Consider the following 14,839-nt stretch of genomic DNA (forward strand, 5'->3'; position numbering starts at 1 on the left):
TACTTGCGATTTTTTACAAAAATATCTGAGTTCTAAGTTATCTCAGATTTAATGTTCTCACCAACTTTTGAGATATTATTATCAGAAATTTATTACAGCATTGAATACAAAATAAAGGCATCTTGATGTTCTGTCAGAAGATATTTTGGCCTTTGGGAGCTGCTGAGTCGGTTGGGATACTTTGATCAAATGCTGGAGAACCCGACTTTATGGCTCGTGCGCTGTATTTTGGGTCTGCCACCTGTGATTGTGATTGCCGCTGTGGTGAGTAAATAGCCCTGCTGAGTTGGCTCAGCATCTGTCCTTTCCTTGTGGAGTTATCCACCAAAATTCTGCCTGTGCATGACTGCTCAAAAACTGGAGAAAATTAACGCTACAGGTTCTGGCCTGATAAGATTATCTGTGTCAAATTCCTCCATACTTCCTGTGTGGGCAATTGGTGTTTTATGATTGCCTCCATAGTTTCATCTGCTTCTGTATACTTAAAGAAATTTGGTGGTGTATCAAACAGGTGATCAATTTCATTCATGATAAAAAACAGGTTATCCACCCTATCATACAAATTCTGCCCTGATGCTGGCCATGTTTCTGCTGAGGTACTAGGTTGTTTGGCAATTTGTGCTGCAGCATGGGCATCAACCCTTTTGATGTAGTTTTCCAGGGTAAGCAGTCTTCCTACACTGCTTAATATGCTGGGGAGGCCTCTGTTCTGTAATGCCAGGAATCTGTCCAGGAATTTGTTGATCTCGGTCTGCATATCCTGTGTTCTCCTCTCCAGCGTTCCAACTAGACTTCGTAGTGTCAGGACTCTTTTAACTACTGAGATTGTCTCAGTCCTGTTGGTAATTCCTATTGTGGCCAGCTGAGAGCTTGTCTTGTTATTTAAAATATTGATCATTCTGCTGGCAGCATCTGGCATGTGGCCAAGGCTTGCTCTAGCTCTGTGTATTTCCTTGTTTGCCTTTGTGATGAGTACTATTTGCTCATCCATAGTATCAATATACTGCCACTGATTGGTGATGGATCGACCAATGTTACCCCAGAGGACTGCTTTTAATTCTGCTGTTACTTTTTCTAGTGCAAGCTCCTTTTCTAGTTCAGCTATTCTCTTTTTTAGAGTTTTTACCTCTCTTTCCTTTGCTGCCTCATTCTGCTTGCTTTTGTCAAATCTTTCATTCACCTTAGTCAAAGACCTTTTGACTTCATCAAGCTCTTTCATTTGGGATTCAAGAACTTGGATCTCAGCTTGCAGCTTCTGCATATCCAGACTAGGAGTCTGCTCTGTTGTTGGCGTAGTTGTTGCTGTAGATGGTGCTGTAGTTCCTGTCTGCTGAGGAGGAAGAGTAGTTGTTGGAGGAGCTTCTTCAAGATTGATTACTTCCGGAGGGGGCTGGGAAGTTTGGCCCTCTTCTCTCTGTTTCAATGCTGTCTGTAATGCTGCCTTTGCAGCTTCTGATTGTCCTAGCTGGTCTTGAGTCCGAACCAGCTCCTTGTATAAGGATATCATCAAATCCGTAGCATCCTTTTCTAGCCTTTGTTGAGCAACTTCATCTATTTGAGGATGGATGGTGGCTGGGAGCTTGATTTTCCTCCTTAAGGCAGCCATGTCTTGATCCCTTATCTTTAACAGTTCTTGGATACCTTTAACATCTTTAGGATCATGTCCTATTTCTATAATTACATCCTCCAAGGACTTGATTCTGTTGTCCTTGGCTTGTGATGAAGCCCTCTCCAATTCTAGCTGAGAGGCTGTATTATCCAGGCTGCTCTTCAATTTATAATTTTCCAATGTTTCATCTGCCAAGGAGGCATACACCATTTCACCAGTTTGTTTATGCAGTTCGATTTTATCCATAGGGTGTATATCTTTGGCCAGAACCTCCATGTTGGTTCTCAGGTAATCCGAGGCAGATTGGGGATGCAGAGCTGTGGGCATGAAATGACTCATGATCATTTTGCCTTCACTTACATCAAAGGCAGACATGAGTCTTTGCTGATTGGTGGGAGCCAGGTTCAGCAAATGATTGTACAGCTGTATTTTAATAGGATCACTCTGTCGATAAATTGCTGTTTGATGCTTACTTGTCCTTCTTGGTGCTGGCTGGAAGAACTGACCTCTCCTCCCATAGCTCTATCATGTTCATGCTGGAATGAACTGGCTGACACTTCTCGGCTGGGTGGGCCCATGCCCGATGCTTGTCTTATTGCCGCATCATCTTCTGGGAAGTCATTCAACCTTTGCCTTTTCTCTCCCTGATTGATGGATGAAGTCAGGGGAGTCTCTCTATCTCTTTTCCTGGTTAAGTCCTCCTTTTGTGGGGTTTGGAGGACCGAGGCATCAAAAGTAGTTTCTGCCCTAGGAGGCACTATATTCTGAGCCTGTTGCTCAGTGGAACTAGGAGTATCAATCACCCTTTCTTGCTGCAAGGGTTGTTGTTCCTTAAGTGGCACTTCTTCTTGCTGTTGCCCTTCTTGTTGCTGCTCCATCTCTTCTTGCTGTTGCACCAATGTTTCCACTTGCTCTTCTGTCAATGGAGGTGGTTGTTCCACCTGTTTCCCTTTATCTTTACTGGCTGTTTGTGGTGTTTTCCCGGCAGCTTGCTGCTGTGTTGTTGATGATGAAGCGGCTGATCCAAGCTGTCTTCTGTATGAATGAGGAACCTGTCCACAATTTTCCAAGTCAGCTTGCTTTTGTATATTTCTAGCTTCTCTTTCTAGAAGCTCTTCAGCAGTTATTTCTTCTTTTAAGGTACCCTCTTCCCAGCTTAATGCATTGGCATACTGTTCAATTTCAGGTTGTCTCTTGTGTGCATAGCTACCCAATTTGTATTTTATCCTCCTGAGGGAGACAAAATGATTGGGGTCATAGGGTATCCATTCAAAACTAGTTTGCAGTCTGAGGCCCTCCAGGATATTGTCTGCCTCCTTCCACCCCTCCTCTTTTCTGTTATATAGGAAAGGACCCAGCTGGCTCCTCACCTTTAGCTGTGACTTCTTGTTCTTGCTCTGAAAATGCAGGTAGTCTGAGTTGCCAAACTGTCTGAAATATTCCAAGGCAAAAAGCCTCATGGGGACATACCTTGGCAACCTAAAAGGTGTCAACTCACAGCCATATATTCTGATGACTGTGTGGTTTTGGTAGAGGTACCAATTACCAATGCTGTAGGTTTTGTTTAGGTGAAGAACTCTCTTCATATCATCAGTTAGCCTTGGAGGAGGAACACCATGCAATACTGTCAAGGCTGGATAAATGAATAAGTCAATGAACTCATTGTATGTGTAAGGTGACACAGATGTACAGTGAAAGACAGAGGTCCAGAACACCACTGATCTTGGATTTCCTTGGGCATTGAGTTGCTTCAAAGGAAAAGAGAAGGTAGCTGGTTGATAAAACAAGAAGAGGTGGTATATGTATGAGGTATACCTGAATAGTCTTTCCCTCTTCAAGTTCATAAACTGGTCATGGATTTTATCTGCAACGTATGTAGCATAATCATAATGCACAGCTGGGGGCTTACCAAGAGAGAATAGAGACAGCATTGCCATTATGCTTTCATCCACATCCTCCATTCCCTTGAATCCTAGGGCATAGCTGATCAAATCTACTAACATCCTGCCCAATTCATTCAAGTACTGATATCCAATAGGAGGAGTTCTGATGGTGTCAGAGCCTGGTCTTACAAACAGCTGATTAAGCTTAATGACTTGGTCGGTTGTCAGCCTGCTTCCTTTCTTTATCAAATTCTGCATATTGAGGGGGGTCAATTGCTTGGCAGTATGGAAGTGTAGCATCTCATTAATACTCTCTGAGGTGATCTGGAACAAAACTAAGCCTGAGGGGCTAATGACAGCTCTTCGACTTGGGTCATAGCATTCCTGGCAGCTGTATATCAACTCTGGCATAGGATTTACCTGGGGGAGGTTATAGATTGGCAGGTTTGAGTCCCAGATTCCCAAAATGTCTGCTCCACTAAGATGCTGGGCTTTCAACTCATTCAGCATCTGAATATTATATTTGGTGCCCATAAGGAACCAATCCAACATCTGGTAATCCATATCTCCCAGGGCTTTCCACTCCAATTCCTGGTGAGGGGCATTGAGGGGCTTGATGTTGAGAGCAATGGGAGTCTCCATGGTCTTCTTCAAAGTTCAACAATTGTAGGTGGATGGTTTAATGGAAGCAACACAGAATAGAAGTGATTTTCTGTAAAAACAGTTTGTATCTCAGATACCAGAGGAGGAATTTACACAACAGCAGTTGAAATACTGTTTGTTTCAGGAGCAGGGCTTCTCTATGGTCTCACTATGTCCTCTTTTAGCGGGTGAATTGAGTTTAACAAGAAATTTGTCGGGAATACGCGGTGAATGTTGTTTTTTGAGCGAAATTACAGGTATTAAGGCTCGGCTGGTGTTTTTGGACTTCACAGTTGCAAATGTGGACGTGCAGAGGGAAATGGCCGGTGAAAATATAATTTTTAAGGTCTCCTTAGCCCTCTGAGTAACTTTAATTTCAATAACAGGCGTATGGAGGGCAGCAAACGGTAAATACCTGTTAATTGACGAACAGAGGTCGCATGGGCGTGCACGGTTGGAGCTCTGGAGGTCGCCTTGGTTAACTGAGCAGGTTGGCGAAAATTTGGACGTAAACAGCCATGCAGAGCCGAAGTAGCGACAGGAGTAAAAAGTGAGAAAAACACGGTTTTTTGGGTTAATATGGACCTTTTTACCATTTTGGCGCTTTTTAGTGATGACGTCAGCATGACGTCATTGGTGGGCCAAGGTGAGGTGACGTCAGCTGACGTCATCGGGTGACGTGGCGGTAAGCTATTGGTCCATGGGGGCGATGAGGTGGCAGCCATGTCATCAGCGAGGTGGACCAATCAATCGGCAAAAGGATAAGCAGAAATGACGTGGCGATATGACATAGGAGGGCAGCTGGCGGTCAGGACCGTAGCGGTTATGGTTAAGGCTAGCCGCTACGGTCTCTCGGGGCGGTCTGGGTACGGCGCTGAAAGTGTCAGGCCTGGCTCCGAGAGCCCTTATTGTTTGACGCGTGGCCTGCCCGTGACGTGACGCAACGTCACTTTCTCGGGCGGTAAAGGACCACCATGGGGGCCGCTCCGATATCGCTGTGGATCGTCGGATCCTTAAGATCTGATCCGACGGTGGGTGAGGTAAAAAGGTGCTTGATTTATAAGCGTAGGCGGAAAACTTTGTAATATGGTTTTTTAATGGTTTTTCAATGTTTTCCATTAAAACAAACTGCGCGCTAACCTTTTGGAAATGTGCCAGAGGCGGGCTTTTTAGACTTTGGGTAATTTTTGCAAAGGATTTAAGGGTAAAAGAGGGTTTATAAGGGTTTTTTCAATGCAAATGGTGGTTTGAGGAGCAAGTTGGCTTGTAGCAAGGGGGAATGGGACGTGATAGGTTCACCAAGGTGACCAGAGGTCACTTTGGTTCCTTTTGAAGAACATATGGCTATAATGCCAAGGGGAGGAGTATTTATAGAATTTGGGGCTTTATACACCATAGTGTTAATATTATTAGGGGACAAGGTAAGATGGGGGAGCTATATAGTAGAATTAGAGGTTAATATGAATGAAAGGGGCAAATGAGGGGGATCTCACTGAGTTCATGTGAAACTGCTTTAGTTTAGAGACTAGATCAAAATGAAAAGATTTTAGACAAGAAATGTGGTTTCTGAATGAACAAGAGCCACCATAAAACCATGATCTCTCTCCATGAATCTCAGCTGAAAAGGGAATGTTAGTAATGAAATGAAAGGGAGAGGGAGGTTAGTCATGCTCCTTGCTGCAATTTGATGGAATTAACCACTTTGTCCATTGATAGATTTTTCCTTGGCAAAACAGCTTTTGACATATGTGCAATGGTGAAAATGCCCTTTCTGCAACCACAACTGCTTACCCAGCTATTTTCCTAGCATTTTTTGTTTCTCCTTGGAGGGTGCATTTGGACTTGCAAACCCTTACTTGCCTTTTCTTTTCTTTGGCTTTTTCTTTATTCTTTTCTATCTACTTCTACCCTTATCTCTTCCAAGGTCCCAGATTGAGCTGTTGGGAACCTTTTCTTCTCTACCTGAACTACTGGTCTGCCAAGATTAAGCAGTTTGGACAGACTTCTTTCTCTATTCTATAACTCAAAATTGAAACATGGCATGATCCAGGTTAAACTGTTGAATCATCCACCAAAATTGAAATAAGGTCATCAACATTTGAAACACTTTACACACCTCTTGTTCTCTAGGAAATATGGGATCTTTGTGATACCAAAGCAGAGCATATTTGGACTTTCCTTGGCCAATCATGAAATATGAAACCTATTGGTATAGGTATCCAACAATTGCCAATCAACATTTGAAACTTTGAAAACAAGAATATATGAAGCGCCTATCTTGAGAGGACCAAATTGGAAACTTCCTTTCCATATTTCTATATATGTTTCAGATACAGCTCTAGGGGCTGTATTGGGATAGAAAGATTTAGTTCCTTATGCCATTTACTATACCAGTAAAAATTTAACTCCTACTGAGTTGAATTATACTGTGACTGAAAACGAGTTCTTAGCTGTTGTTCATGTAATCAATAAGTTCAGACATTGTATAACAGGCTATGAAACTTTTATTCATACTGATCATTCTACAATTAGATATCTAATGAACAAACCCATTACTAATGGCAGAGTTACAAGGTGGCTCCTACTTTTACAAGAATTCAATATTACTATGTTAGATAGGCCAGGGAAACAAAACACAGTAGCTGATTTCTTGTCTAGGATTTAGAATACTAAAGAAGATTCTCCTGTAGAGGACAAGTTTCCTGATGAATATTTATTTGCAGTAACTACTAAGACTCCTTGGTATGCAGATATAGCTAACTATTTGGTTACAGGGAAACTACCTCCACATTTATTTCCTGGTGAAAGAAGAAAGATTATTCAGGAGAGTTCAAAATATTCATGGATTTCTAATGAATTGTTTAAAACAGGGCCAGATCTTGTGATCAGAAGATGTGTTAGGGAAGATGAGATGCCTGATATTCTCAAAGCATGTCATGATGAACCATGCGGCGGACACTTTGCTGACAAAAGGACAGCCTATAAAATCCTCTCTTTAGGATATTATTGGCCATCCCTCTTCAAAGATGCAAAACAATATGTCAAAAGATGTGACAGATTCCAAAGAGTAGGGAAACCTACCCTCTCAAATGAAATGCCATTACAACCACAGGTACTCATCGAACCCTTTGAAAAATGGGCTTTAGACTTCATTGAACCTATTAACCCACCATTTAAACAAAGAAAGTATATATTGGTATGTACTGATTATGTCACTAAATGGGTAGAAGCCAAAGCATTATTTTTTGCTACTGAGCATTCAGTTGTTAGTTTTCTTTATGAGGATATTTTTACTCGCTTTGGTGTTCCAAGAGAAATTGTGACAGACCAGGGAGGTCAATTCACATCCAAACTGGTGGAGAAGCTGATGGAAGAGTACAAGGTCAAGCACAAAAAATATACTCCTTACCATCCGCAAGAAAATGATCAAGTGGAGTCTACAAACAAAGTCCTTGAAGGCATCATTACCAAGACTGTTCATCTACATAGAAGAGATTGGGCAAAAAGATTCCTGAAGCTTTATGGGCCTACAGAACTACATGGAGGAATACAACAGGACATTCTTCCTATGAACTTGTTTATGGGAAAGAAGTTCTGCTCCCCATTGAGTTCTAAGTTTGAACCTTCAAGATGGCAGTTCAATTGGGAATGGATCTATCAGAAGCCCAAAAGCATAGAATGGAGCAGTTGAATGAACTAGATGAGATCAGACAAGAAGCAATCCTAAGAACTGATCTAGTTCAATATCAAAGAGCTAAGTGGCATGACAAATACATCAAGGAGAAAAAATTTCAAGAAGGAGATTGGGCATTGCTATTTGATTTCAAGTTCAAAGATTTTAAAGGTAAAGTTCGGACTCATTGGCTTGGGCGATATGAGATTGACAAAGTCTTTAGCAATGGAGCGGTAAGAATCAAAACCATTGATGAACATCAAACTCCTCTTATTGTGAATGGTCACAGATTAAAGATCTATCATAAGCCACTCTCAAAGGAGGAATTTGTCAAAATCTTTCAAGATAATTCTGCAATAAGGCTGGTGAAGAAGAATCTTTCTTCTCCACCAGCCTAGTCCTCGTTCTTTTCTGTTTAAAAATAAATAAATAGATAAATTGTATAAGCCTAAAAACCAATCACTGATTGGTAGTATTATAAAGAAAATACAAGGTGAAAATCAGAAACTTCTGATGCCCTATATTTTCCAAAAAAAAAATTCCTCATTTTATTCATAGTTTCATGTCATTTCGCTTCACTTCATTTCATCATCACACTCCGCCAATAAAATCCCTTTTATGACCAGTTTTCATATATCAATTCACTCAGTCATCATTCATTTCCATCCATCTCCATTCAGTCATATGTTCACCGTGTCAGTTTCTGCATCTGAATTCAGTTTCCGCAACTAAAAACTGATTTCGCGGCTGGTTGTTGATTCCACAGCTAACACTCTTTTATTCAGTACTGACAGTCAAATGTTAGCCAAATAATGATGAGAACCAAATGTAAGTATGAAAAAAGAAAATATTTTGAAGATATAAAGCACGTAAAGCACCAATAGGAAGCAGCTAATCAAAGGTTAATGGACGGTAGTGGCAAAATTCCAAGGTATGAGCAAGATTCATTTAAAATAGCATTTTAAAGCACATTCTATATAGTTATGAAACCATGGCTCCATTATGTGTAATGATTAGCATTGATAGCTTTCATAACTGCTCCATGGCCTTTACATGATTCCACCACGAACTTTGCATTAATTTTTAACGGCCTCACGATCCGCCTCCAAATTTAACTCGTGTTTATTTGTACGTTGGCATTCCACTTGTTGAACCGGGTAATTATGAGGATGTAATCTATTTGATCATGGCTCTTCCCCACTGCACAAATCCGCAATCATTTTGAGAACATGCTCACACCTATTCCGCAGCCTTCTATCTTAAAAGTTGGGCTCACTCTATTTCCATACTATCCCATTGAAGTTGTGTTTGTTCTTTCTCGCCTATTTACATCTCCATGAACTCATTCTCATTACCTATTCTCTGCTCTTTCATTTGCAACTACTAGTTTTTCTCCACAAACTTTCTCCATTCCCCGCTAACACAACCATTTCACCTCCGTCAATCCATTACTCATAGTCCATCACTCACAGATGTATTTTAAGGCAAGAGGAAGGAATGGGTCTTTTGCTAAGAGTAGAACTGGAAGGGCCTAAATTCATGGAGGGGTATCCACAATTGAAAAGCATATTAACGAAGGCACGATGGCTATAGTTCATCCAAAAATTCAGAGGTTACCATAAAGAAGTCACGAAGACATTTGCGAGGTATTTTAATGGCGTGGAAGTTGAGGTTGGAGATCTTCAATTTTCAGTCACAGAGGCATCTATCGCAGCAGCAATGGAACTCCCACAGGTGGGGGAATGGTGGTTCAAAAAAAAAACTTCTATGAGAGGGCTTAGATGATCATCTTACGCAATCCAATTATGGATATAACCATTTTCAAACGTGGAATCCCTGTCTCTGCTCTAGAAGAAAAGTGGACTAGTTTATTATTGATAATCCAGAAGTTTATTACAAGTGAAGGATGGTTTGGGTCCATGTATATGTACCACATCCGGTTGCTAATGAATTTTCTAGAAAATTGAACCATCAATTTGCCTTACTTTCTATTGAATAGCCTAAAAAAGATGTCCATAACTATACAAAAGAATCTGGAGGACATAGAACCCCACCTGTACCATCACGGCCTTGTAAAAATTTTGATTGAAAAACAGTTGAAGGAAAAGAAGGACACTTGGGAACAGTTCTTGATAAGAAACTTCTTTCAGGATCCACCTAAAACACCCGAGAGTAGCTCAACAAGGAAAATTAAGAGAAGGAAAACAAGAGTGAACATTCAGGACACTCCTACTAACATAGCTAAAGAAACTAATAAGGAAGAGAAGTTGTCTAAAAGTAGGAAGGAAAGAACTGAGGTTAGGAAGCAAAGAAAACTAAAGGGGAAAAGAAATATTGAAGCTGTCTATCAAACCCTAGAACCTTCCTCAGAAGAGGACCAAATACTCTCTAAAAGACTAGTTTACCTTCAGGAACAATCAGCTGCAGCAAAGAGAAAAGGGAAAGAAAAACAGAGTGTGGAGAAAGGAGACACTAGCTCACAGAATCTAAGGAGGAGCTCCAGACTTAAAGGAAAACTGAGGAAAGTACAAACTAAAGGGGCCCGCTTCATTGATTTAGGAGGGGAAACACCGGAACAGCCTCCAGCAATCCCTCTTGGCCGTATCCCACACCATACTCCTATTTCTCAGCGAGATTTTGAGATCAGTCCTTCTCAGCCAGATTTTGAGATCAGTCCTTCTCAACCAGATTTTGGGGACAGCCCAAGAAAGGCTACACCTAAGATAGATCCGACCTAGTAAGAAATGTATGATTTTATTGAGTCATTGGAGAAGACTGCCACATATCAAGGCACTTCATCTGCCCAGCCTAATACAGCCAAGGAAGCTCTAATCCAATCATTAAAACAGGAATTTTTTGAACTAGAAGCCCTAAATAGACACATCAAAACAAAAAATGAAACATTGAAAGAATAGAGCAAGTTGGATAAGATTATTCATGACAACACCATGTTGCATCTTGGGTTGTGGCAGAAGAAAAATAGGAAGTTGAAGAAAAAGAGCAGGAGGTTGAGCAGAGCTCTCATCAACCTCAAATTCAGGTGCCTAATGAGGAAGCCTAGGATGACACTGGTACCAAGAAAGAAGAAAATAAGGCTGGATGTGTTAGCAGAGGTCTCAGAACACATGAACTGAAGGGAGGATGGTCACATTTTTGGTTGCATGAGGACATGCAACACCTTCACAGTGGGGGTATGTTGAGCCCTGAAACTACATCTCTTCTACACACTTTTTTAGACTTTTTCCCCTCAGCAGTGCCTCACAAGCTATCAATGATCATTACATATTGACTCTGAGAGTGCATTTAAGTGGTTTTCTAACTTTTTTTTTGTGTTTGCTATTTGACTTAGATTTTTCTCATCAGCTACAGAATGCAGCCACTTTCCGCAGCTGAATTAAGATTCCGCAACTGTTTTTGTTGATCTCTAGGTTGCAGGTGTCAGCAAGCAAAACAAGGCACGTGGGCAGTTCAGAAATGATCTAGACATGGACCAAGTCCTATTGGTTTATCCAGATTCGTAGAGGAAAGCCTTGGTCAAATGATGGTCAAACGAGGAGTTCTACAGCAAACATGTCTCTGTTTTCAACACGTGAAGGGTCTGAGACCGTTCCTAGATCCATGGATTCATTTTGACAGCTGTAGACTGCCTCCACAACGCAAATCCAACAGCCACCTTTTGGTAGATTGAATGATCATGGCAACCAACACGCTAAGCTCACAGATGCTGTCTTTTTATGTGTCCTCTGCTGAAGGTGTTCCATAGGAAAAGCAGTTATGTAATTTCCTTTATAAATAACGCGTTTGCAAACGCATGTAGCTAGTTTTTTTTTATGTAATTTTGCTGTTAGTTCATGTACTGTGCCGTGACATTGGTCCTGCTGTTGTAACAAGAGGATCCTTCCTCTATTTTGCAATATAACAAGACTCTGTTTTATATGACTGTGTGAGTGTGATTTCGGACTGATAGCGTGTTAACCAAGGCCGTGCAGAGGGCCCCTGCTGGCTAAGGTTTTGTTTCTTTATTTTTGTAAAGTTTTCATATGTTGTTGTCTTATTTCCATTATAGATATTTCGTAGTTTGTTCACCTGTGTATATTTCATATTTCAGTTATGGTGTTAATGTTTCATTCCTGTACATGATTTTCCAAGCATTGTATATTTGTGCTAACACTGATTAGTGTGTTTCAGGATAGGCTAGGCCTAGGCGTTTTCATACAATCTTTGCAATAAAATAGTGGCATGAGATTGGCCTCTCTGCTGACTTTGTTTTTCTTAGCTTTCAATCTCAGTTATGCTTTGATTTCAGTCTTGTTCATTTGTTGTTGATAGTTAGTCTAGATATCAAATTCTTCATGTCATTTAACGTTATCTCCAGAGCCATGGCTTAACCCCAAAAAGCTACTTGGTGAGCTATCAGATTATGAGTGAGGTGATTTGATTTTACTTTCATTTCTGCAATTGATATCAGGTTCTTCATGTTATTGATGTTATCTCTAGAGCCATTGCTTAACCCGGAAAAGCTACTTAGCGAGCTATCGGACTATAAGTGAAATGACTTGATTTTATTTTCATTTGCAAGTAGATAATTTAGATATCAATTCCCCATGTTATTGACATTATCTCTAGAGCCATGGCTTAACCCTGAAAAGCTACTTGGCAAGCTATCGGACTATAAGTGAAGTGAATTGGTTTTACTTTTATTAGTTTGCAGTTTTTGATTCGTTTGAGTGCAATAGCTTAACTTTTATTTATGTATTTAGATGAGTAGAAGAGATAGTTATTTCATGATTAGTAGTTTATCATTTGTTTTATTTGAATAGCTGCACATTTACATTCTTGTTCAAGTACTAATTTCATCACTAGCATGTTTTGAGATCCTCTGAAGTGTTAAGTTCTGGAAATCATCATAAAGGACATAATTGCCTTAAAATCTATATCCATACTTGCCTTCTAAAGTATTCTTAAAACTTAGGAATAGGATTTCCATTCGCATTAGGAGACAAACCAAGATAAAACCCCCAAAAACAAAATAAAATTGAAAACAATAAAAATTAAGAAAGAGATTGTCTTGCACATATAGTGCTCCACACTTCATCAATTTACGACTCCCGGATTGATAATTAATGTAGCAATTTAGGACATACTAAATTGGCTAAACAGGAAGGAAGGTCAAAGGTTGATGTGGATAAGATTTGGTCAGATAAACACATAAATGCAGTTGAAATATCATCCTAAAACTAGTCCTAGGGAGCGTATCCAGTTATGTACTACAACATGGAAGGAGATGCCACAACTAGAATGGGTACATGGGCTTGTTCATACATTGGAAACAATTCCTCAGAATTGGTACTTGGAAACAGAGCTTCGACATGGTATTATGAACTGGGTAGATATGGTTGATGGGTTTATATTGACATTTAGCTTTGAAGATGATTGTCCATATATAGATTCAGCCCTTTAGATAGTTAAGAGGAAGATATTTGAAAATACAGCTCCAAGGACATGGAAACAACTTGATTGGGTTGCACAGATAGAACATGCACTAGAATTCTACAACCTTATTATAGAATAAGAAGAAGATCCTTGCAACATTGACATAGAAAAATCAGAAGGACACCACGAAGTAAATGGACTTGAGATAGATATACTATATATAAAAAAATCTAGTAAAGACAAATAAGGTAAATATAGGATCAGAAGAGGAACCAAAGTTTGCAACTACAGGAGATTATTGGGATGAACAAACAGTCATCAAAGTGACAAAATTGATTCATGAATATCAGGAGCTTTTTCCCACTAAATTTTCATAAATGAGAGGTATAGTAGGAGATTTAGGAGTTATGAAGATACCTCTTAAGCGTAATACGAAGTCAATCAAGCATAGACCTTATAGATCAAATCCAAATTATTAGTAGAAAGTAAAAGTTGAGTTGGATAAGATGATAGTAGCAGGAGTCATTGAATGTATGGAAGAATCAGAATGGGTAAGTCCTATGGTGGTACAAGAAAAGAAAACTCAAGGAGAAATTGGGATTTGTGTTGATTGACAAAGTTGAATGATGCATGTTTACATGATCCTTTCCCTACCCCTTTCATAGATGAAGTATTAGACAATGTGGGAGGTCAAGAAGTTTATTCATTCATAGATGGATTTTCAGGATATCATCAGATAAGAATTGCACCTGAAGATCGACATAAGACCACCTTTGCTACATAATGGGGTTCATATCAATACACAATGATGCCTTTTGGAATGAAGAATGCCCCTACTATATTTTCAAGAGTGGTGATCACAACTTTCAAAGAATATATCCACAAATTTCTAGAGGTATACTTTGATGATTGGAAAATATTTGGGTTATCAATCAAACATACTAGAAGTTTAAGACTTATGCTTGATACATGTAGACAATATCAAATCTCCCTGAACTTAAAGAAGTGTATATTTTGTGTGCATTTTGGTATATTTCTTGGACATATTGCTTGCAAGAAATGATGGATGGTGGATCCTACGAAAATTGCTAACATTATGAACTTACCTCCACTGAAGACAATAATGCCGCTTCGCACTACATTGGGACATACAGGATATTACAAAAAGTTTATCAAAGGATATGCTCAGATTAATTTTCCTATGGAAAAGTTATTGAAGAAATATATCACTTTCCAATGGGATGAAGAATTTCAAAAGAGTCTCGACATATTGAAGGAAAAGATGGTAGCTGCTCCTATACTAGTATTCCTTATTGGAATAAAGAATTTCATGTACATGTGGATGCTTCTTGCATAGATTTGGGAGTAGTACTGGCATAACCTGGTGCAGGATAAATTGATCATCCTATAGCTTTTAAAAGTAGGAAACTATCTAAAGAAGAGAAGAATTAGACAACTTCAGAAAGGGAAGGATTGGCAATGGTGTATGCCTTGCAAAACTTTAAACATTATTTGTTGGGGTCATATTTCAAGATGTTTACAGATCATTTTGCATTAAAGTATTTGGTTAATAAGCTTGTTTAGGAGGGAAAATTTGTA

Source organism: Pinus tabuliformis, chromosome 3_2, assembly GCF_031772625.1.
Source record: "Pinus tabuliformis cultivar Carrire ecotype Pingquan chromosome 3_2, CPIR1, whole genome shotgun sequence".
Taxonomy (NCBI): Eukaryota; Viridiplantae; Streptophyta; class Pinopsida; order Pinales; family Pinaceae; genus Pinus; species Pinus tabuliformis.